At 40.4% G+C, this 23,822-nt stretch overlaps 1 protein-coding gene across 2 annotated transcripts in view; it reads right to left on the bottom strand.

Moving 5' to 3' along the window:
* The window catches only part of LOC124178477, a 67,895-nt gene that overhangs the window by 17,811 nt on the left and 26,262 nt on the right, over positions 1 to 23,822 (bottom strand). The window lies entirely within an intron of this gene.

A 23,822-nucleotide genomic window follows, 5' to 3' on the forward strand; every position in this document is an offset into this window, starting at 1 on the left:
TCAGCAGTCAACTTGATCTTCTCGTTTCAATAATAATCAACAACCACGTAATGTTGTAAAATTAAATATTTAACGGTACGCAAACGAGATTTGAAAAAAGTCTATCCGCTGATTTGTAGAAAATAATCTCCTGAATAGACTGAAATCGGATGAATTTACGTGTAGATTTTTAACGATTTTCAAGCGATTTGAAAAGAAGCATCAGTATCTAAGATTTCGTTTCTAATTCCATTATTTTCTGTTTCTGTGTTCTTCAAAAGATCTTCGGTAACTTAACTTATGAATATGCTATTTTGCCAAATATTAATGAGTTGCAATTTACAGCTATTTCTTAATAAAACTAATAAATAGTATCGATGCTTGGCCAACCAGCTTCCTTAAACCACTCGTCGACCTGGTGGAAAAGCTCAACCCGTCTAGAGTTTCAATTCGTAATTCATTCAACGAAGGCGAATTCCACCCTGCATACTGCTATTAATCAAAACAAGCCCAGCGGCACGCTGATGACTATCCTGACCTAAAATTCATTCTCTGTATGCAACGAAGCAGTCGGCCATTCATAGAGCTCGCTATCAGTCCGTCAGTAAAACTGAGAATCCAACCTTAGATTAACGCTAGGAAAGTTACTCCGCAGCCCAGCAAACGCCAGTTTTCGATTCACGCTTCTTGGGTTTGATTAACCGTGACTATAACTCGACTATCAGGTCATTAGATTAGCCGAGGATATTAATTTATTGTTTTACTTGAACAATACAGGAGTGTATTACAATACAGGCACCTGAATAACTTCGAACAAACAGTTTCTATACAGCGAAGGTGAACTTCGCTTGATACGATTAACATGATATTGTAACATAATTGAGGAAGTGACGACGAGAGAGAGAGAGAGAGAGACTTCAGAAAAATTCAATACAAATTGTACGCATAAACGCGAGCTTTTTTTTGCCACCCGAATGCCAAGGATTGATAGAAAATCGTAGGATTTGGAATATGACGCTATTAATTAATTTTAAAAGCACTTAATTTTTCGCGTCAATTCACCCGTAATTAAGTATAAATTGCCTGCGGTAGACGAGATATCTCTCCCTCCATTATAAACCCCCTTATATACATATAGTAAAAACGTTTATACTCCGAAGAATTCCTATTAAACCGCAAATTAAAATGATAATTAACAAGCGTTAGCCAGCCGCTGGTAAAGTCAACAGTATAGTCCGAGAGTATCTATTGTTTCGTGAAAATAATCAAACCCCATACAATTTTCACTGGATAATTATTGACTCGCTATGGGATAATCAAACGCGTTTCTCTGCAGCTACTCGTGATAGCAACGAAATTGATGTTTACGAGGTATAAGCGTCCTCCGCAATGAGCCTGATTGTATCGTGTCCGTGCTGCATCCGATAATCCAGTTGCATCATAACCGCGCCACTTGACAATCGCCATAACTTGTTCGAATTTATTAATAATTTTACTGCCGATATAATGTAACGCCTCGTGCATAGGAGAGAGAATTATCATACAGTAAAGGATTTCGCATGTCTAATTTTTCGTCACATTAGGTTCGATCCGAGAGAAACTGAATCCCACCGAATTGCGCGTTTTTCTCGCTGCAAATCTCAACCGCATATTCGTGTAGGTACTCTTTGCATAAAGGCAATGCATTCAGCTTATTTGGGTTACTCGGCTGTACAACATATTACCTTGACATGAATGCTACGATTTACGACGTTTCCTGCACGAATTCGAGTCTCGTTCGTGCTGATATGGCAGAAAAATTTCAACACCTTACCAAGAGGCAAAAGGTCACTGTAACATTACATCGAGAAAAAAAGTACACTGGGCTCGAAATGAGGCTGCGAAAGTCTCGCTGAACACTGATTCGTTGGGCACGGCTCGATTGATCGAGTTCGGATTTACTTTGCATTTGCGTAAGCTAATTAAACATCGATAAGAAAGGAATAAATCCACCGCGACTCATCGGGAGCAGGAAAAAAAACCAATTTATTAACCTAATTTCTTGGTATACTATCGTGATCTGATCTCAAAAAGACTGTTTCTACTGAAAAATTTCAATCAAGCGCAACGAAGCGAAGAGTTCGTAAAACGTTTCATTGAACACCCCGCAATATGAAATGATTGTCTACATTTTTTCAAGAGAAAACTGAATACCATTTACCTCTGTGCCAAATTTTACTTCATCGTGTTCAATTGAATCGTTCATAACCGGCACGAGCTTTCCATAAAATTAATTGATTGATTCAAATTCGCTTTTATTGTCCGAATGAAACGTACGAGGAGGATTATTTGTACGATCGAACCGGTGTCTGTTTGAGTTCTGTTTTAGATTTATTTCTGGTTCGCACACAGCTTAGACACGTCGAAATTCATTCGATATCTTGTGTCCACAATCGAATCTAAGCAAATGTTGGACTCCGTCCAAGAAATCGTTGTGAGCGGTGAAATTTTTCCTTTTATACGATTCCCAAACAAGATTCTTTCCAGCATGTAGGATCAACGATATAATTTGGTACAATATTCACGTATCCGGAGGAACGTGCGTCTCTCGCTTTCTGATCGCCTGCCTGACGAGCTCACTTATTGGTCTCCCAGGTTAAATTGGATTCAGCTCAATTCCGTGACGTTCAAAGTTTCGCGAAAGGTATTTCGAGGTTGCGTGAGGCACGTGAATAATTGAAATTTCCCGACACTGTTACGGGACATCATCGGTACTAGACGAAGGTTTCAGTTTTCCCGTAAAGTCAATCACTGCCCGAGTGAAAAATTCATTTTCATGCCGGTAACATTGGTGATATTAATTTTATCGATCCCATCTACCTGATTGAATTCACGAACCGTGAAATTGTTTCGATTTTTATTCACGGGATATATGTAATGAAATTTTTGTAATTGGATGAAGCTGCGATCGTTATGGTACTTCAGGAGCAAATAATCCGTTCAAAACACCTTCGAGAATGGGGGAAAGAAAGCCAAGCAATGGGGGGAAAATTTACTAAATTCACCCCATCGCGAAATGGTCAAGAAAAAATTTTGTTGCGAATTCTCCGTGCGCGCGATGTGTAAATATATACTTTGGTGATGATCCTCCCGAAAAGCTCGAATATCACGAGTGTTCCATGGGTGAAATTGATTCGCAGCGCTCTTTGAGCTTCGGTCACAAGCTTGAAAAACATTCCCATCATCTTTCCTACGACATACGTGACTTTCGTAGTGTGACGTTCAACGGCATTCGGACAAGCTCCACATGGAGCCGGTGGATGAAGGGCTAAACTGTCCGTCAGTCAGGAACACGCAAGGCGTGTCGAGTGCGGTTTGAGAGGTGTCCCTGCATCCCGAAATCGGTCGACACCGAAAATTTAACCCCAGAAATCCCAGACGAACAATCCCAACAACGCAGAGGCGGGTTTTAGATTGAATTTTCACACGAGACGGAAGTCTTGTTGGATAAAGGGCGAGCCTCGTAGGGAAATCCTCAACACCCTCTTCCTCACCCTGTGGTATCGTTATTTGTCCTCTTCCTCTTCCTCGGCTTCTCGTCCTTTTCTTCCGTCACGTCACCCAGATTTCCCTCTCAGGGATATTGCACTTCAGCCCGTATACGTACACAATCTTCCCAAAGGTTCCTCCGGGACCTAAACTATGCCACTGTTTTACAGCGTTCGTCAACCTCTCCTCTGCACGTATATATATTATACCTATGCAAATGCTTCACGTAACGGGGGTCGCTTAAAGCGGCATTAAATCCCTGTGGCTACCCCTCTGTTGCTGCAGCTAACAATAAACGGTTGAAAATATTTCATGATGTAACACCGGCCGGCTATGGAAAAATTAGGGATGGTAATTGGGGGAATGGATCCCTGAAACGGGGGTAGGGGAGGTTTACTGGAAAGTACAGTTTTACGGAAAACTGTGACTAATGAAAAGTACCAAAGTGGTTTACGAAATTTTCCACTTCGGTTAATCTAGCCGATACCGATATTGCTTTTACTATATTGCAAAGAAGAAGACGGTACATGGGTAGAAGAAAAAGTGCAGATATTACTCAAAACTACAGAAAAAGAGGGAAACAGCAAGGCTTTTGGTAAACAATATTCGTGTCAGCTATATTTTTTGGTATAAATATCGCTGATTTTACTCTGCACACAGTGATTTTCACGGTTTCTAGGGTAAATTTTGTATTTTACGAAGTAAAGTTTACCAAAAAACCTGACGTGTCCCTCTTTTCTTGCCATTTTGAGTAGAATCTTCTCTTTTATTCTTTCCGTGTTCAGCTGAATGTGATTTTAACTTGAACTTTTTTTACGGACATGGTATATCGAAGTTACGTTTTCTTGTTTACAGTTTTTTAACCCGTAGGCTACGCTGGAGACTCCACATCAAAAACAGAGATATCAAATAACGTGAAAAATCCTGGAGTACTCTTTAAGCATTACATTTCAACACAAATTAATTATTTCAATAAAATGAAGTGTTTTAATATGGGAAAAAAATCATAAAACATCAAAATACCGGAAAATGGATCATTATACTCAAATAATTATAACACAACGAATTTTCAATATTTTGAGCTGAAAACTAACCGATAAACTCTCAAGACACAGATATTTAAGGAAAAAAAAATAGGGAGATACTCCACAATGGAAAAAAAGGTATTTGAGTTTTTGAAAAAATAGTGAATTAACGATTTTTACGATATTTTATTATTTATCTTGGATTAAAACAGATTATTTTGGATGTTGTTCATATGGAATTTACGGTGAACATACCGTGGGGTCATTTTAACTCTGGTGCGCAGCGTATGGGTTAAAGGGACTAGTATTTCGCGATAACTAATTACAACAGAAATCAAAAATTCATTTTCTCAGCCAGCACTATGTATTGTGGGGGTTTTGGAAAAATCATAGTCAACTGATGTTTACCGTTTGAACATCAAAAACCACATTTTACTTCATTAATTCATGGGCCGTACGCAGCATTAATTTTTCAGTAAAAGATTGAAGGCTCATCGTAAGTCCAACTTCACTTCATGAGGTAGTTACTCTTTACAAGGTATGCCACTTCCGTTTAAGTGCAGAGATTATTTTACTTCTCACTTTTGGCTAAGTTATGCGTGAAACTAATATAAGTCTTTTTTCTAAATTTTCATCAATGTTCAGATTATAAACGAGATTATTAAAATTTTTCCGCTGATTCTTGTACTAGAGCAAAAATGGTTTTCTGAAGAGAAAACTGAGTGCCTTGTGAGTCAAATCGGACTAACGGTGATAATTTTTAACTTTACGACAAGTAGTTAATTTTGCTGAAAAATGGTCTATGAATTCTTCATGTTCCTGAACCTTGTATCCATGAATTAACTGTATAAAATATGGTTTTAATATTTAAGCAGTAAAAATCGAGGAAGAATTTTTTGAAAACGTCAGAATATATAGTATGTACCTATTTGAGAAAAAAGTAGATAAATACGGATACAATTCGATTCGCTACCCACTTTCTCTCCATCTTTCGATGGCTGTCTCGTACTTACATGAGAAACTTGACCATTCGGCTTTGTAAATCCAGGTAACTACGGTACATAGTTAAAACTGCTGCAGGAATGCTAAGAACGAACACACCTGCAGAGTAATTTCAGCAACTAATATCTTACCGTGGAAAGTACATATTATGCTATACCTAAGTGCACGTTTACTCCGTACGTATTGCGCCCGTGGGCAGAAGACAATTAATTTAAGCGTGGCTTCGTGCGAGGGAAATGTTGAAGCTACGTTATCGTGAAATTCTCGAAGCCATGACAGATTGACTGACAGGTATTGGGCAATTTTCAAAATGAGGTAATTCGCGTTTGGTGAATCTTGCCCGGGTACTATTTTAAACTTGTGTTAAGGCAGCAAAGGTCAGGACATTTTCGAAGGTTTCCAGTCTCCAAACACCGGCACCGTCGATATTTCGTCGTTTAATCGAATTCCATTCGAGTTAATGTGTTTAAGAATATTTCCTCTTTTACTGCTCTTATCGAGTTTCAATTCCCGGCTCGTCCATTTAACGTAAATGATGGAAGTGGTTGGCTCGAGTTTATGTACCCGGTACGCGAGTTGGCGGAAAGATTAAGCGAACGAAAGCATGTCAGGTCGAAGTCTGAAGGTGATTAAGGTACGGCTACATCGAGTCAGGCTAATCAAAATTATCTTATTAACGAAAAGTCATTAATATCTAAAGAAATAAAACACCAAGATGAAGAAAAGTTCCTCAAGAACAGCAGGGCGCGTTTTTACTCCCTAAACGGGAAAACGATGTCCTTTGTCCATGCTTTACGTTTTGAGGGTGTTCAGCGCAGCGGGGTTCACGTTGCTTTGTAAACGTCCTTCTAGACGTGCTTTCGTCGTGTGTGTTTTAGCTGTCCATTTACACAATGTTACAGGATGTCAGGATCCCCGCTGTGGAATTGGGTACGAACAGGACGACTCTTGATATTAGACGTCAGGTTATTTGAAACATTCTCGAGATTTCAGAGCAACCCCTCTAGCCGTTTTCACATGTATCACGTAGACTCGCAGAGAATTTCATACCTTATTCGAGCGCAGAAGTGTGTATGGGGTTGTGTTTCAAGGGGGTGGCGGACTAGATATCGAACCTAGTCTATGCCGAGTTGAGTAGTCGATTTGTATTTTCAGAATCCTCGTTTTACAACGGTCCTTCGATCTATCGACGTTCAACCTGTTGACAAAAGTTACAGGAGCATTTGTCGTCGCAACGGACATTTGTTCTCTGCCTTTCGGTAGTTGCCAAAAAGTTGCTTGGCAAAAATTTCATTGTGGTTAGTTGAAATTTTTCATCTATACTTGACGCTCGTACGCTGATCAATCAATTGCAACAGAAGATGTGAACAGTGCAAACTAGAAGAAAATAAATTTTTCATACAATCAATTGGATAATTTTAAGGACGGAATAGCTGTCCAACGGCTTCGTGCAATGAACTCTCTATCGACGAAGCAGCTAGTGCATAAATTGTGCGGCAATAGACTTGCAACCCATTTGCAGACTTCCATTAGGTTTTTTCGATGCCCGATATTCGAGAGGCGAGTAGTAACGTATCGCTGAATGCAATCGGAGTACTGAATATTTTAGATTCGGTTTGCCGATACGACTTTCTAGAAGGAAATATAGACTTGATTTTACAGCGACAGAATTTTATTCACTGATAACAGTTATCGAGTGACAGGCAAAGTGAGCCAAATGTCTTGCCAAGCCGTGATTCAATTCGCGACGCGTCTCGTACAATTTTTGATGTACAGGAGTCATATTACAACTATAACGTAACTTCGAATGTATCTTCCTGTAGTCTACGGATGCACACGACAATTTTACCCTGTAATATTCGCAAGAGCTTTTGGCTTAACGCCACCTTGCGGTACTGATTACATGAGTCTAAATATAAATGACGGCTCGAAGATTGACCTCCTTGGGTTTAAATGTCGTTGTAGGGATCGCAAAAAAAAAAAACGAAGTAGAATATGAATGAATTAATTACACAGCAGACTGAATTATCCGCTTCTGGTTGGCGACCGCGCGGCGTGAAGAAAGATTCGAAACACTGTGTGTATAGCGGCTCTGCTTTTTCCAGTATATAGATGTGTTCAAACTTGCTGAATTATTTATCAGGTATACATGACTAGGTATACATATATACACAATATCTGTACACATCCAAAAGCGAGGCTTGTCTGATTTTATTATGGTACCATTAAATTCAGTCTCTCTATTCGCCGGGTTGACACTCGAGAATTCGTCGCGTTCAAACTCCTGCATCTATTCTGATTTATTTATTTTTTTCCCTTCGGAGATTTTACTCCCAGAAGAGTATAGGTATCTACATATATACAGGTATAGGTATATACGCCGAGAAGCGGATTGTCCATGCTTGGGAAGCCCTCGACTCTCTTTTGCAAAATCTAGTCGAGTTTGCGGTTGGGGGGAACCGGATACTTAAGGCGCCTTAAGGACTTAAGAAACTCGGGACTGACGATGAAAGAATTGGCCAGAGAGAACGTTCCGAGTCTGAATTAAGTAAGCTATACCATTTCACAGGAATTGAATTTTTCAATTATTATTCTTAGCTTATGGTAGAAAGAACGCGGTAGTCGGTTAATGATGAAGAATTCGACACGATGGCTTCTTTCTCAATTGTACGATTCCAAATAAGAAGTGTTTATTCTCAAAAGTATTATCACCCGCATACGTATCGTCGAGTCTTCAAATGAATACAGTTATTGGTTTCTATTTACGTATTTCATTATCGACTACCCACGGCTGTTTAGAATTTATAACAAACCGTGGTGACGAATTTTCTAAATAAAGGTACCAGTAAATCAGGAGCAACAGGACGACGTACTACAAAGATTATTGGTCCTTACTCGCTTAAAGATAATGGTCTTAGCCATTAAATGCATAATTATTCGAAGCGCGCGTTTCTCATTTAATTGTAAATCAGAGTACCAAATACAGAATCTTTTTAAATTGCGTTCACGAGGCGATTCCAAATGTATAACATGGTACCCGCCCACCCTGTTTCCTTCTACACGTTTCCTTCCCGTTCAGAACGTTTTTTTCTTTTTTTGTCTTACTCAAAAAGTAAATACCCGCAGCATCCAGGGTTTTTCATATAAGCCACATTATACGTAGAGTGAAATAAAAAGTTGAGAACCCGTTATAAGCCGATCTTCTGGCAAGGGCGTAAGTCAAGATGCGCCCTTGTTATATCGACCCTCTCGATTCCTCTAAGACGTGAGGAGAAAAGCTTGTGGTGAAATTCGGCAACCTTTTTCCCCCCCGTCGAAAGAAACAACCCAGATGACACGAGCGACGTTGCGGTAAACACAGATGAATGTCTTTTCCGCAGTCGAGGTTGAAGTTCCAAAAAAGAAGGAGGGACAGAAGAAAAAAAAACCAAACGAAAAAAAAACAACTATTTTTGCATGTTACAGCGAGCCCGTGATTGTTATTTAATGAGACTGTGCCGGTAAATCTGGTTGGAAATGTTTTTCAGTCAATACCAGGTGCTTAGAAGCTTGTTTATCACTCAATGGCACAATTGTATTCCATTGAAAAACGTCTTATATGTGAAATGGTAACCGTTCAGATGATATATCGGTATTGTACGCAAGCTTTAAGCTAATATGAGTGAATATTCGTTCCGGAGTTTATTCTTTCTTTCTCTCATTTTTCTTTTTTGCCTAGTTCTCGTCGAGTGAAAAATTGGCATTTATCGAGCGAAACGAGATGCTAAAGGAACAACAGCGGAATGGATTGCCCGAGATTTTAGTTCGGTTGAAAAAATTCGCAACCGCGCTTTACTCGGGCTGTACGAATTGCAACGACGACTGAGAAATCACCTTAATTGGGGGAGAAAACCCCGACTCTGCACAGCTAGTGGGAACTGAAAAAAAGGGAGACGCAATGTTATATCTTGGGCTTCGCACTTCAATTCCCTCCCCCTCCCCCCTGCCGCCGCGACCCGCCCGCCATTCATTTTGTTTTGCTTTATTTTCACATTTCTTATTTCCTTCACTCTTTTATTCTCTTCATTCCTTTTTCCAAGTGGTGGAAACTCGCGAGGGGCGAGGGCGGAGAATTCCGACCTGTGCAAGTACCCTGAAACTGGAATATTTGTTGAATGAATTTATACGCGACTGCTAATAAGAGGTAAATTAGGGAAGAGAGCCCGACTCGCTAATTTGTTTTTTTCTTTTCATTTTCGTTTCATTTCTTCTTCCGATCCCCGGATACTCGAAAGCTGCGATCCTCTCGACTAACCATCGACGGTAGGTACTCAGGGACGCTCATTTCAAGTGGAAACTTTTAATTGCGGGATGAAAAGAAAACACAAGTTATGCGATATACATCAAGAGTAAAAAAGTTCGCTGTTGGTAGTTTTGCACGACAGGCTTTCTCAGCATGCGCGACGCAGTCGATGAAGAGGATTTTGTAAACAGCCCCACCTTGACACAGTTATAGAATAAGGGGGATAGAACCGCGGAATATATACCTCGGGATAGAGAGACAGGGACGAAGATATAGGGGAGGAAAATAAAGCGTTTGAAGAAGAAAAGCAATCGAGAAGTGGAGAGAAGAAATAGGGGAGGGGCGAGGGGTAAGGGGGATGGAGAAATACCGATATTAAGCGATAGGGATGAGGGAGATATTAAGAGATGTATAGAGCCCGTTCTATTCTTCGCATGCCAGGACTGTCTGACATTTTTGGTCGATCTCGATATTTGCAGTATTCATTTGGCACCGTGACGTTTGCTGACAACGTTCAATGAGTATATTAAACACGTACATAAGTTGCATATATATATATATATATATATATATATATATATATATATATATATATATATATATATAATGTACGCTCTGGGCTTTTTTCCATCACAGTTGCACTGCAGAAGCTGCGCAATGCAGCACACGTATGACAAACCTTTCTATGCGGGATTATTTTGGTGAATGGAACCGATTCACCCCTCCGGTATATCGCCGGGCGTGTGTGTTTGGGAAGATAAAAAATTTTCAGAAAGATGAATCAGGCTTTCTTTCAATCCCCGGTAATCCACCATGGAAAAGATAAGGGGCGAGCGGAGTGGCTTTAATGCGGCGAGAGACTCGTACACTCGCGAATATGTAGACGAGTGGAAAATAGTGAGAGGACGATCGAAGCTTCGGGTTTCACGTTTCTTCCTCTGCTCCATAATATATGGGGCATGCGCGATAAACTAATGAAATTGTTCCGGCGGTACGGGTATGTATTTAAGTGAGTATAACCCAGCTGCATTTCAGAACCGTGAAATCTAGCATTTATCAAGGTGCGAAATCCGATCAGGCCCGAGGATGTCTTCGGAATATCTACAAAGAGGAAATGTACCACACGGCTGCATCGGAGCTTTTCCGATCAAAGCCATCCAGCAGCATAGAGTGGAACCGAGCGGAACGAAGTGGAGCCTTACACACACATTCGTATATGTGTGTGTGGAAATAGGCGAAAACGGAAGACGCCGAGTGCACAACTGCGATAAAATCGATACGTCAATCGCCGAAGACCAGGAAGCGGATATCTGTATACGTGTAGCCAAGCATCGGGATATTGGGGAGGGCTTGGCCCACGATTCCTGCCGCCGCACACGCTGATTTTCACCCCAATACATATTTCGTTCGCTTATTCTAGTCGGTCTTCATCCGGGAATACTTCATGTAATATATATATATATGCGATTAACACTCTGCGATCGTCCTGAGGCCGGGGAAATTTTCTGAATGAGACAATGTTTCCACATACGAGTGAGAAATTGGAAACGGGGAATTGGCTCGGAGTTTCCATCACTTGGAAAATTTCCATTTTTAATACAGTTACCCGTAGAAAATTGTAGTCAAGTTGGTATCGTTACAACACCGGTTTCGAAAATTGTTCAAATTGCAAGGAAATGTAGAACAATGTAACAGATTTTCTGGTTACAGCTACAAAAATCGTTTTTGTTTCGTAAAAATTGACATAATTAAGTACTGGATCTTCACGAAGACAAAATGTTTAGTTCCAGTTTCTATACAGTCGTTAACTATTTTTATTTTGAACCACAACCGAAAAACATATAGCTCAGAGTAAAAAATAGAAATGAGTTATCTGACAGTGATATGAAAATCTTCTATTATGCTCTGGAGTTTCTGTTACACCAAAGTTAACGGTTTTTTTCTTAGTTTTGTACGGTGATGTCAAATTTTTGAAAATATGAGATGGAAGCCGAAGGGACAAAGAGAAATCCTCCACCGTATCACCAATCTTGATTCCACTGATTGCAACACTGAGCTTTCGAGCTTCGCGATTATACCTATTACATGAAACCATGGCTTAGTCTGTCGGTCGAAAAACTCCCGCTAGCAGAAGGCCAAAGAGTATAAGCATCATTAAAGGAAAAGGTTTCAGGGGTCCTCGAAACCGTTTCCGCCGTTTGGCTCTGACAAAATAACCAAAAAAAAAGAATGTAAATAAAAAAAGATGCCCGGTTTCCTCTTGTCATTGCTGAAGATCCTTTGGTCACAGCGATGTCTGTTGCCATGTAGCCGAGTGGCAGGTAATTGTGTCGCACAAGGATGCTGACGTGCTCAGTATTGGGCTGCCTCCTCATCAGTTGAGGAATCGATCAGCTCAATCACGAAGTCGTAGGTTTGTCGAACTTTCTTCACCAAATTCTCTGGATGTATATTGCCCTGGTAAAATAAGCATGAAATTCGCAACTAGTTATCGGATTGACACTCACAGCGTGGTTTGTCTCGTTAATCTCCTTGACGTCTGTATATAAATTCTTTAAACGTGACCGGCGTATCTGAGCTCTTGCGATACAGGTGAAATTTACACACCCATCAACCTTCCCATCTGGTCCCTTAGGCTGTAATATAAGTATACTTGTCCGACGAAACCGCTACACTTTGTTACTGTAACACGGTTGAGCAATAAATTTTTTACCACGTCCACGCTAAGCCGACATAACATTCCTGGATTATACTTGTATCTCTGGTCATTTATTCTCCGCACCTGCACTGCACGTTACACGTTATATGTTCGGCTGGTTTCTGATTGGTTTATGTGGTTATTTTTTGAAACATGCGAAAGGGTTTGATTGCTTTTTAAGCCTGCTTATGCCTTCTCACATTTATTTCGTTGACAAAAATTCTTTTTTATTATTTCTTCTGAAGCACACGCAAACTTCAAATGAACAATCTGAATATCGGTTTGCATAAATGAAGAGCGCTGATGAAATTCGAAAAAACTAACACTTAGGTACCTTCGGAAAAGGAGGAACAAAGCTTGGTGGATAATTCGATTGCCGGTTTCTATACTTTATTTTACGATTCGCGAACGTTGATGAAATTTCACTTATATAACCCAAAATTCATTTTGGACAATCAAATTTGAATGCTTTCAACTTCTAAGATGTCTGTTCACTTTAAAGAGGAAGAGGTAGATGGGAGGAAAAAAGTATAGAAGGACCGTTGGACCGTTCCATCTGAAATTTGAATACGTGCTCAATCTTAATTTTCATATCGATCCGTAAAATCGATTTCCAGCTCGGGCGTCGATTGAATCTCATAGAATTTCCTGTGATAGCATGATTATATGGTTCACCGTTTTTTAAAAATCGGCAGCTTCTAAAATTTGTTAATTTTCTAATTGTCGATTAGTTTTTATCAGTGTGTTCCAGGGGTAAAGTTTTAGATTCCATTTCCACGCTTACACGAACATCCAAACTAGAGCCAGTGAGTCATCGGATTTTGAGAAATCTCTGAGTGGAGTTTAAACGCCTTAGCAACACGGGCGATCACCTCTAAAACTTTAAACAAGTTCAGACAGTCAAAAAAAGAAAAAAAAAACAGCCGAGATTGACGCGAAGATAATTTAATCACGAAAAACCTCGACATAAAAATAAATATAAAAGAAAAGCGAAAAAGCTGCAAGCCGTTCGGAAATTTATTTTCACACGAAGAGTAGAATGCTAGTTTGAAAATACCATGGACTATCACATATCGAAAGTTCGAAGAATCCAAGAAACAATGTTGTTGATAAAAGTTTTCGTTACATAGGGCGATACAGTCCTGAGAGATCCATTATTATTTGTGACACTTGCAACGTCTTCGATTCAGCTATACAGCTATAGCCGGATCGCTACATATGGATCTGTGACAAAGTGGAAGCTGTATGAGAAGTCACCAGTTATCCGCTCTCGAAGTACCGCAGGAGTAAATTTGAGAGTCAATCTGCGATTTAACTCTCGTACTTCGGAAGCGAATAACTTGTGCTTGGCTCTTCGGAATGACACTTCACCATACATAGGTATACCTTTATTCCTGTATATACCCAGTAACATGGGTGGCTTTAAATCTCACTTGGTTATTTTCATGTTTTTTTAAAACCTCTTCATAAATACATGACGCTGGTCATAAAAAAACGTCGTCAACTCTGACATCTCGTGTATGTATAAAAAACGTGTCCCAGAAAAATCAGTTTATTTTAAAACCTAGTTAAATTGCGTAAACGTATACCTTGGAAGTTCAAAGCGTTCGAATCTATACCCGTCAAACCCAAAACACTTCAATATTACAACCCGATTACAAATTCATGCCTTTTACAAGACCAATCTCATTATGATATACGAAGGTGAATATTGCTACACTTGCTTTTATCCTTTACATCCTTTGGTTGAACGAAAAAGTTACACGATATCTTAGAGACGCATTGAAAGTATTTTTGATATAATACAACTGACATTTACTCTCGACCATTTTGTTTTCGTTCATATTACAGCAGACGTTTTCCTCTCGCTAGGAGCACTACCGCCCATTATTGCTACGAGTATTCAGTTAAAGAATTGATCCAACGATTGACAACAACGGTATGTTTTTCTTGTTCACTTTATATGCCACGTCTAGAGATTTCCCGCAGGTGTAAAAAATGAATGCAAAAAAGTCCGCTAATCATGTGCCACACGTTCGTATAGGTTTGCACACATTTGAAATTATCTCGCGCGGCATCTCCGAGACTAGAATAGAACTGCTTACAGGTACCTACACTTCTGTCTTGTGCAGTAGCCCACACAGTAATGAGATAGGAACCACTTAACCCTGGTCACACGTGCCTAAGGACTTGCTTCCGAGGTTAACTTGAGTTTGGAATTTAGTTTAGCACTAAACCCCTGTTACTCATTGTCAGCTCACTAGATGCAGTTCGGTGTCAACGATTTCCGGCGCTCCTTTTACGCCAACAATGCAGAGCAAAACAACAGCAGAACTCACGTATACATAACCAATGAAATTACTTCTTGGCACTTCAACCAGGTGATGTGTACTTTGCTAATTTGAACTTCAGGCGGCAGAGGCAAACGATAGCGACAAAGAGAATTGAAACGAACGAATCTAGACGACTACATTGATACGGTGGTCTGTGCCGTTTGGATTTAATGACGCTGCAGAGTATCATGGCACACGTGTTACTGCCGTCCCTGAAGGGTATAGGCACTTGGATTTTAACGGGCATCCCACTGTATTCGCCATACTTTAATTAAACACAGGCATCTGCAAGTTCTCGCTCAGGTAGTATATCTAGGATCAAGACAACGAGCTAGCTGGTATTTACGTGTATCTAATACTAAAGCGGACTGCGTCTAGGGTCATTTCTTCGTTATAATGATTACCGTTTTATCGGTGCGTTCACAATCTGCCAAAGCCGATTAAGTCGACAGGATCCCTTTTTCGCCGACGTAGGAAGTCACGTTTTGATTAAACGGCGCTACCTCAACTGTCCACTATGTGATCGAAGCATCACTGCAAACCGTGAGGCCATTCCTGGCTTTGATTAAGGATTAATGAACCGCTCCATTGCGCGACAGATAATTTACGAAAAGGGGAAAAACCGTTGAAAAAACATTCAGCACTGGTATTTGAACCATCGAAAATGAACTAAATGAGACCGAAAATATTAGGATCGCTTTTCTATTCCATTGCTCAAATTTCTGAGATCTCGCAGACCAATGTCGTTCAAATTTGCTCAGAATCATGTCTGTTCCATTACAGTAGGAATGTTGTCTTATTCGCGTGCATCGTCGTTGTTGGAGATATTTCAAACGATTTTCACCTCTTTTTCTAAATTTAAATTCCGGAGGCATCGCGACCCGCTCATCATCGAACACTGGGGCCAAAGATATACTCCTTGTTTCGATGGATCGAAAATTCGGGGTTGTTGGTCCACTTGCGGTTTACACACTGACAACACATATTAAAACGACAGTCATATCGTGCTGCGGCTTTCACGGCTCACGTCACACGGTCGGCAAAGGGTAATTCGATTCAGTGACGCATATGGAAAGAGAACGGGTCATCCGTGTGCTTAATTGACTTTGATGGGGTAGTGAAAACAATACGCACCGCTGGACATCTTACGCAATGCTTTCTTCCCGGGGGTAATATCGCAGTGAGCTTTTTGATGGATTTTGCGAAACGACGAATACACCAAAAACAGTGATGTTTTTGTTTTTTTTCGCCACGCGTTATTGGGAAATATGTTCGCAACTACGCGGCACCCAATTCGAAATCCTTTTTCGACGAGTTTGCCTTTCGTTTGAGCGACAGAACATCCGCTTCAATAAATTTCTAACACGATTTCGATATCATTTAATCATCCCCGTATTCCGTCGTCAAACTTAACGGTTTTTTTCACCCTGACCGACTCCCGGGGCTTTATATATTTCAATTGGATACTATTTTGCTGAGTCGGAACCTCGTGATTTCGCACTTACTACCGTCATAAACTTGGAAAGATTTACCGTTATCAGATACTTTTTTACGTCCGATCTATACCGGGCGTATTCCGACAACCCGGAACTTTCAATTTTAGAAGCGCTACTATCATTCCAATCGCGGATTAACGCTCTTGGGTAAAAAAGTGATGGATTTCCATCTGTTCTGGCTGTTGAGTTGCAAAGGTTGCCTCGACCTGAAGATATGTTTTGTTAATCCAGGCGAATTGTAATTCCATTACTTATGTTCTGCATAAAGTTTTATTCTTCACTGAAGAATAAACATTCGAGGAATTTCATCAAAACATTTCCGTCTCCTCTGTTATAAATGAACGTATTTTCCTCCAGTCACTCAATACCGAGCCACTTGCACAGCCCTCGACAATGCGGCCATACTCAAACATGAGACACATATATATGCGTATAAAATAAAGGGATAAGAATGTCAGTTCTTTGCCCGAATCCAGCCCCATGAGGCTTCTCAACTGTCTCGTTTATCCTCCATTTTGTATGCTCCCAAAATGCTTACGTACATATAGGAGTGGAGTGACTCTGCAAGCTTAATAATCTCCCAATTGTCCGAAATCCGAGGACCCTTCTCTTCGATTTACAATACGATTATACCGAAGGACGATGTAGATGCTCTAATTTGCTTAACGTATCGAACAAATCGTCGACCCAGTCAGGAGGTCGTCATTTGTTCACCCCTGGTCAGAGACACACATGGTAACGTTTCCATCGACAGAACCATCGATATGCCGAGCAGTTACGATGCGTAAAAGGAGAGAAAAATATTTCAAACATGAAGGCGGAGTGTGTCTCTCACTTCTGCATTCGTTACACTCCATTTGAACCGGTATTTATGACGCCAAGAAAACATTCCAACCCTGGATACATACTTCGCATTCATGGCACGATATTACGTATCTCCGTTGCCTGAGCTGTCTGCGAGGCTGCAGACAATGCAGATGCGGCGATTCTCTCCCATAATCGACGGGAAAAAATTTGAATCGCCAAAGGTGTGCTAAACGACGCGTTCCGTCGCTAATGGCGTAATTTTCACATAAACGGTGAACGGGAAATTCAATAAAAATTTTTGAATACGAGCATCCCTACTCGTGCGCGAAGTCAGCCGTTGTGAGAGACGCAATACTGTCTGTATTGTGTGGTTGTATGGAATGTTTCACGAGCAATTCACTGATAGCGAAAACGCGGCTTGATCATATTTTATCGAAGCTGCGGTTCAGGAATAACTGAAATTGAATTATCACACTCAAGTACTTTCTCGCAATCTACCAATCGCACCTGTCACGCTCCCAGGCTCACTCGCGGTTAGCTGGCCAACTTTACGTTTAATTAATTCCTCGTATTGTAGACTTCCGTGCTTGCACCACTATTCATCATCCCGCCCTACGGATAGTCGGAAACTGTGAAATCCTATTCGAGACTTATGCATGGTCTGGATATTTTAATTAAGATACAACTTTCTACTAGTTACACTGGACTAGCAGCACGGATACGTATATCGCTGTGGTATAGTAGAAAAAAGAAGTTGCCTGCAGCTGTCTGGAACGATATGATGGTTTGGAAAGCCACGCTGCAAGTACAACGATCATAGTCATAGTAACACCAGTAAAACCAGTAGAGTACGTGATAAAAAATATCCCAACTTTATTTTACAGACGAATCGAAAAATGAAACAAAATACCGTAGATTTTAGTAACCTGCCAGTTTCCTGAGTTTTTCCGTCAACCTCATCCTGCCTTTTGCCGTACATATAATATCCAAAATCGAATGAATTCCGTCAACATTGCTCAAAAATCATATAGACCCAACCTGTCCGATTGTTTGTAAATGGCATAATGGTCAACGGACGATTCGAAGGTTTACTTCTGGAGTTTATTTGCGCAACTGGATCGCGATGGGGATTTATAACTCTGGGTTATGTATAAATGGCGGTACAAGAATTTGATACAGCTTTTATGGAGCAGAAAAGAATGGATTCTGGGTGACTTCCACTTCAGTCGAACATAAACAACCAATTGTCCAGTTTTCGAGACAGGAAAGGCAGCGCAGAATTGTATTCCTTTCGCATTGTGCGTGATTTGAGCAAGTTTGGTGCGCGTGAGGGAAAGGTCAGAAAAATTGGACCACTCGAGTATATCTTCAACGTGTCCCCTGCTGTGTCTGGACAGAGACGACGGAAAAACGCTTCTCGATTAGAGTTGTAGGCGGTTTTGAAGAGGAGAAAAACCAGCCAAATGCTCGCGCGATACGAATTTTTTCATCACTAATATAATTGGCACCTTTCCAAATTCCTGTGTCAAAATTCTTTCGCACAAACGACGCTCGATTCTTTTTCTAACAGTGTTTGAAAAGGGTTGCAGACGAAAAAAGGGGCAAAGAATGTGATCTGCGGTTTGGAATGTTCCGTATTTAGATCAAACTAATCAGTTTTGACGTTAAATTTGAGTGTATCTAAGCCCTCTGTATACACTAAGTCTCGCGCTAAGCCGATTGCAAATGATGCTTAAGACGCGCCAGCTTACGCATGTAGACGCAGAGGTTGGAATGTGAGACGTCGAACGAGGCCTAACGGAATCTGTTCAATAAGTTACAGGTTGTGCGTTGGCTCCTACATTTCTGATCCCAGTGTTCGCCTATGATTTCGCACTATCATCGTATTTTTTTTTTTAAGTATACGCAGACGTTATGCTTACTACACAGGCCCTTTTCATCGAAATCTGCATTTGAAAACTTATATGTGCCTGTTGTATGAATTGATGGATTTCGGTTCTTGAATTTGACTACTAAATTGTCTTGTATAGAATTCTACATCTTTGAAAACTTCACGTTTCTAACAATACATCCAAACTATGGAGGTTATGTAAGATAGTTGATGCAGCTATTTGGAATGAATTGGTAAATATTTATTGTTAACTAACTGCTGACTGATGACTGCTACGAGTCTTCAAAACAACATAACTTCGATTCATCAATTAACGCGATCAGAGAGTTTGAAATCTCACGACCCGTTCGGACTAAGTTGGCTCCCCTGCACCCTGAAGACGAAAAAGTCACGGTTCGATTTCGCCGAACAATAGAATTCAATTATTTTGCGCATGCGCTGCCGGTTATACAGCCTGTTAAATTTCACCGTTTCTTTTGGGAGTATATTGAAGTACGTTATAGCATATGGAAGTATATTAATACCAAGAAGTTTCGGTTCGTTTCCATTAGCCTACGGCAGATCCGTGATACTGAGGAGTGTTTCGTTGAATTTTACTCTGGGTGGATGTACCGCTGGTTCATTAATATGCTCGATGTTAAAGTTGAGCTGATACGTAATTGCTGTTTCAAAATGTGACTGGTACACCTGTTCAATTACAGCAAATGCTATAAGCACAAACAGAAGAGAAGAAGAAAAAATGGGATTTTATCACGATGCAGCAAAACTTTGTTACTTGGATTAAAAAGCTTCATTTTCTATCCGCTAGACCAGATATAACAACATTCGCTCACCTGGCAATAGCAAAGGTGAGAAATAAGAAAGAAAAACAACAGAGAATTAATACAATTGTGCGATACTTGTGGAGAAAACTTCTTCGCCCGGGGTTCAACACTTTGCAGGCTTTTTTACCAATCAATTTAATACACTCTCAACTCTCACGTTCTTTACATCAGAGAAGGAAAACAAACGTTACGAAAGAAAAATAGGCACGGATTTGAGGCGTGCTTGTTTCGATAAAATACCGAAAAACAGTGATTTGAAGCTTATGGGTGTACGAATAGTTTGGTGGGTACTCACATCTCTGGGAGCACCTTGCCCAACTCTCAGACCGCGCTCAATGTTTGACGAGATATCTATCTTGACATTGCCTCGATCCATAAGGTCCACAACCATTATAATTATGTATGTACATACGGTACATAGTATGCTATATGCATGTGTACACAGCTTGTAGTTACTGTGTGCTTAGTATCTTTGATTTATGTGTGGATAGCTGATTTTCCCACTGCACGTTAACGGTTCCCGATCTATTAGATCATGAGACATCGATTAGATATGATTTTCAGGAAATATTTCTGAGCAGCACGCTAATGGCCGGAATTTTCATTCGAAAAAAGAGATCCATCAACGACATCATTTTTAAACGCCATCCCCGACCAGGTTTCAAGAAATTGATTAACAATAAGTTGCTAATCATAATTCAATGAATTGTATCTCGCCACGAAGAATCCCAAATCTATCAGTTCAGTTACACAATATTGAATATACTCGTATGCGTGAATTGATTTGCCGGATAATGATTGTGAATACAAAGTTCGAATATTGTCAAATAAATAAATGTACGGAAAGTTCAGAAAGAAAAGAAATGTCGAAAGTTGTAACTGAAACTCGGCGATCCTGTTTAAAGGTTGAAAGGTTTTTTTTCGAAATTGCTTGATCTTTGACCGAACGATTTTGTTGTATTGGGAAAGGTGAAAGTTAACTCAAACACAATGAAAAGTTTCGTGGACGAGTGACCGGGTCCCGACCCTTTGTTTAATTATGAATTCAATTTCTCTTGGGATCAAAGGTGAACTGAAGGAAGGTTACAATTTGAATTCAGCCGTGTTTGCGGACGAAACTGTCTATACCTAGTTAAATTACAGACAATATCGAGACAATTAATGTTACAATTCGGTTAACGCGTACTGCACCAAGTTTCGAGAAAGCACATCATGCGTTGTACAGCACGGAGAACACGACGCGTGTAGAAATCTGCGTGAGTGGCTGTTTAGAAACCGCGTCCGTGGAACGTTTTGGGTGTATACATCTATCTACACACGAAATCCGGTTACACCATACATCTTGGCTCTACATATGTTTGTATACCTATAGCCGATATGTACCCACGACGAAGAATCGAGCCTAGATTCGCAAACAAGATACGCGCAGCGACGGTTTACTCCCGGTAAAAAGCTCTTTCAAGTATTCAGCCAAGGCACCGAGGTAGAGAAAGAGGAAGTGGCTTGACGAGATATTAACGCTTCCGCACTATTCCGCATCAATCATAGGTAAAAATTATACGTGTACACGCATTAACTCGAATTAGGTTCACGCGGATTGACAGGAAAAATTTCTTGGAACTCGATACTTGTTATGGACATTTTTATTAAGTTTACAGTTAATTGGAGTCAACGTGGGATGATGTACATTGATTAAAATCGTCGGAATTAGAATAATACAAAACCATTTGAATCGCATGAATTTACATGAAACCGAAACAAGCAATCTGAATATCATGAATTCGTCGAAATTAATGCAATGTGATAAAATTGACCTCCGGTGAAACGTAGGTAAGTTAATTCGTTCTCAGGGAAGCAATACGTGGCATTACTTTCGGCAGGTTCGTAAAGAAACCGATAAAACAATACCCGATATACGTATCGGTAGTTTTCTGTGAAACTGACCGCTTAGCGCCAGTAAATATCCAACCATAGCTACACTTTGAATACGCAGGAATGCAAAATGTAGCTTCGGTTGCTTATCCACTGGCGTTTAGCGGTGAGTTTCGCAAAAAACTCCTCGTATATTGCGGTTATATCCGGAGCTTAACAAAGTGGGTGACAATCGGGGGAAAGGATGTTCGACGGTAAGACGCGAGTGTGCTTTCGCCTCTCGAACAATAATTGGAAGGTTATCGACAACGGGGGATATTTTCCATTTGTGATTTCCTTCCTGTGGAACAGGGATAGGTCCAAATTTACATTCGTTTTCCCGGGAATCGCGACACCGTCGCAATCTTACTTATACAACGCGCTCAAGGATCTTACGGTGATTCTCACTCGTCTTGCGGATCATAAGCCACAGCGCAAACCTCAAGCAATTCTGCGGATGGCTGACAACTCCTGGCCTCCGTGTCTACCGCCGCGGCGCCGTAACCTTCCGCATCCGTTTCTCGCTGCTTCAATTTGCTATGGAATTTCAATTCCTCTCATTTTAGGTTTAAACATCGTCTGACGAGCTGATTTTTTCATGGATTGGAAAAGAGACACAGACTGTTTTTGCGACAGCTGACATTTTATACCTCCAATTCCTTGGAATTTTCCACGATAAGATCTGGACAGCTCGACATTTTGACAGTTAAAGTTCTATTGAGAGATGATCTTTTTTCATCAGCAATGGCGGCCGCGTCTATTCAGCCGTTTTTGTTGCGGTGCAACTTTGGCATCTAGACTACAGAGTCATTACGCGTACATACAAATAATGATAGAACGTGCACAGCAGCATGTATAAAGAAAATATTAACGACATTGCATACGAAAGGTATAATATTAGTTTTACCCTTGAATTGAAGAACGGAATATCGTCTTGTGAAAGTATAATCGGAAGGTTATAAAAAAGTTTTTGCTTGTTGTGATACGTTTTTTATACGTAATGCCCATGAGCTCGGAGACAGACATCACGTTATAGTGCGAGTGGAAGCGTCCTGGGAATTCTTTTATTCTGTCACAATGCTTCCATGAATTTATGCCAGTCAGGGTTGGAAGTTGGGACACCCCTTAAAATCCACCCTTGAGACGTGAAGTCCGTGGCATTTTGGAGAAGAGAAAATAACAAAATGTTGGTGCAGGGTATAGGCCAGATAGCGAAGTGGAAGATCGCAGCTGCCACGACGATTTAATTAGGACTCGACGAGCACGGGGATTGAAGGAGAACGGATAATCACTCCCGACGCTCGTCCGCTGATTGTATCAGCTGTCGTGCCAATTGACATACCTGATGCGAGGGCGAATAAAGCGCCAAAGAGACTTTAGTCTCGTTCATTTTCTGCGGATTAACAACCGCGCAGGCGTTATAACAAATTACGTGCATTGTCCGGGCGGAATTTCACGCCGTCGGAATCAAGTATACGCGGCTGTTCATTACGCCTGAGACTATTCTAATTAAGTCCCATTCCCCTTAAGCGTCGTTGTAATACAGAGGGCAACTCCGTTATACGAACCCCCGAAGACTCTCCTGGCGATCAGAGCTTACGACCGGAACAATAACACCGTAACGAAAAATTTAATATCCACACTGAGGTGAATTTCATTTCTTACAGCATTGCTGGGAAAATTCTGGTCAAGTGGTTGTATCATTGGTCGTATGATCGTTCAAATGTTGGTGGAAGTACAAAAAAAAAAAAAAGTTGCAAAAGTAACTATTGTTAGTGTGATTAAAACAGTAGTCAATACTACATTTTCTGGTTATTACAATATCAACCTTGTTTGTTTGTTTTACAACATTTTTTTCAGCTAAAAAAGTCCTTGTCAATTTATTGTTGCACTAACATCATATTATCGCAATTGGTAAAGATAATACGGTACGAGTGATCATAATCGATAAGAATAGAAAGGCATACTGCATTTTCTTGTTACAGCTACGAAACTGAATTTTATTCTGTGCTCAAGACTAAAAATTATTCTCCGTGTATGTATTCT

The sequence above is a fragment of the Neodiprion fabricii genome, chromosome 3 (assembly GCF_021155785.1).
Source record: "Neodiprion fabricii isolate iyNeoFabr1 chromosome 3, iyNeoFabr1.1, whole genome shotgun sequence".
Lineage (NCBI taxonomy): Eukaryota > Metazoa > Arthropoda > Insecta > Hymenoptera > Diprionidae > Neodiprion > Neodiprion fabricii.